The sequence below is a fragment of the Sprattus sprattus genome, assembly GCF_963457725.1.
Source record: "Sprattus sprattus genome assembly, chromosome: 3".
NCBI lineage: Eukaryota > Metazoa > Chordata > Actinopteri > Clupeiformes > Clupeidae > Sprattus > Sprattus sprattus.
The window spans coordinates 10,469,298-10,471,797 of NC_137922.1; the positions used below are offsets into that span (position 1 = coordinate 10,469,298).

At 48.6% G+C, this 2,500-nt stretch overlaps 1 protein-coding gene across 1 annotated transcript in view; it reads left to right on the forward strand.

Moving 5' to 3' along the window:
- The window catches only part of ube2f (ubiquitin-conjugating enzyme E2F (putative)), a 22,737-nt gene that overhangs the window by 13,837 nt on the left and 6,400 nt on the right, over positions 1–2,500 (forward strand). The window lies entirely within an intron of this gene.

Genomic DNA, 2,500 nt, shown 5'->3' on the forward strand with positions numbered 1-2,500 from the left:
CTGTCTTCCTTTCAATATGTTCTAGTCCCTTGAAGGAAATAAGGACTAAATGACTGGAGGAACCAAAGACAGACACACATGTGAAATGGGATGTGCTTAAAGACGTGAGACACATATTAGGCGGTGTAATAAGAGTGGATAGGCATGGAATTTTAAACTTAGGAACCATTTAATTTGGGAGTTTTCCATTGAATATTTTCGGGCTGTGGAAAACTGAAACCATGAGGGTCGAATCAGCAGATATGGTTGTTCCACTGTATTTGTGTTTGTGGGGGAGGGGGGGGGGGTATGTTAGTTTACAGTATATCTATGTGGATGTGTGTTTTTGTGCATGTGTGTGTGTTCACACTCTGAGTGCTTAGGTGTCAGCGCAGGTTGAGCCCTCTAGCAGTGAGCTGACAGCGGGTTCTCCTGTCACTGTCAGACCTCTGTTGAGCAGCAGTCATTCCCCCTGTCTCTCCCCCCCCCCCCCCCCCCCCCCCCTTACCTCTTCATCCTTCCTGCTCGACTCCTGCTCTCGGTGCCCGTCCAGATCACCAGTGTGTGCTGTCACTTCCTCAGGGCAGGCTCCTCTGTCTTCACTGTCACTGGGTCTCAACCGCCACACACACACACACACACACACACACACAACACACACATCCATCCCAGACCTGACTCACTAATCCATCACGAAATACACACCCATTCTCTCCAAGTTCTAGCAGATGCACTCCTATTTTATTTACTCAGTGGGCTGTCTATTGGTTCGTTGATTAACTAAAAAGCATCTGTTTTAACAGCTGTCAAAATGGCCTTGTTGTGAGATATTAAAGAAACAATACATTGAGTTTTTGCCAAGCCCAATTTACACTTTCTTCAAATTACCCCTTTTTCCTGTTGGAGAAATCCACATTTTGTGCAGGTGTAGCCTTCACAGAGATTTAACGGGAGGTTTCCTGTCAGTACCCGGGTCTGCCGAATGCTTAGTCGCCTGTCTAATTATATGCATGAAGGGTGATTGGGATGTGATCGTGGCTGATTGCCAGGCACAAAATTGCGGCAACACCGCGCTAAGCAGATCTGCATACCGGTGGGACCAATGTGTCTGTGTGAGTGTGTGTTTGAGAGAGCGAGTAAGAGAGAGTGTGAGTGTGTGTTTGAGAGAGCGAGAGGGAGAGAGTGTGAGTGTGTGTTTGAGAGAGAGAGAGAGAGAGAGTGTGAGTGTGTGTTTGGGAGAGCGAGAGGGAGAGAGTGTGAGTGTGTGTTTGAGAGAGCGAGAGGGAGAGAGTGTGAGTGTGTGTTTGAGAGAGAGGGAGGGAGGGAGAGAGAGAGAGAGAGAGAGTGTGAGTGTGTGTTTGAGAGAGGGAGAAAGTATGATTGTGTGTTTGAGAGAGGGAGAGGGAGAGAGAGAGAGAGAGAGAGTGTGAGTGTGTGTTTGAGAGAGGGAGAGAGAGAGAGAGAGAGAGAGAGAGAGTGTGAGTGTGTGTTTGAGAGAGGAGGTAGAGAGAGAGAGAGAGTGTGAGTGTGTGTTTGAGAGAGAGGGAGAGAGAGAGTGTGAGTGTGTTTGAGAGAGAGGGAGGGAAAGAGGAGAGTGTTTGAGAGAGAGAGAGAGAGAGAGAGAGAGAGAGAGAGAGTGTGTGAGTGTGAGTGTGTGTTTGAGAGAGGGAGAGAGTGTGAGTGTGTGTTTGAGAGAGAGAGCGAGAGGGAGAGAGGGAGAGATAGTGAGTGTGTGTTTGAGTGTTTGAGAGAGTGTGAGTGTTTGAGAGAGGGAGAGAGTGTGAGTGTGTGTTTGAGAGAGAGGGAGGGAGAGAGAGAGAGAGAGAGAGAGAGAGTGTGAGTGTGTGTTTGAGAGAGAGAGAGAGAGAGAGAGGGAGAGAGTGTGAGTGTGTGTTTGAGAGAGGGAGAGAGTGTGAGTGTGTGAGTGTGTGTTTGAGGGAGAGAGGGAGAGTGTGTGAGTGTGTGCCGTATGCGCCAGTGCAGATCTCGCCTCCTACGGGCTATTCCAGTCATGCCAAACAGCCAAGCTCCTCTCGCCACCTGGCAGCACAACGCCCACTTTCCACCATGTGAGAGCGGCATGGGGCAGATGGCGCCCGGCTCTTTCATGGCCTTCCAAGGTCTTTGGACGTCAGGGTTTTTTTTTTGGGACGGCTCATTGACAGTTGAGGAGGCCTGAAATCTGCCATGGAAAACCGGTGACCGTATTGATGGTGCATACTTTTCATGCATTAGTCCAAATCATTTTTTTGCGGCATTAATACGCACTCCAAACCTAACCGACAAGCCGTCATATACGCTGGTCAAATGACAAGTTGTCAAAAGTATTGTGAACAAGAGCAATCCGAGATTTCTGACCTCCAGCAAGGAGGTACACAAATCCGGATCATCCTGAAATTTTAATGGGGGTGTCCCAGGACCAAGATCCACCTCTTGTGAAAATTTCAGAAAGATCCGCCCAGTAGTTTCTGAGAAATCTTGTCCACAAACGGACAAATAAATTAACGGACCCGATCGCATA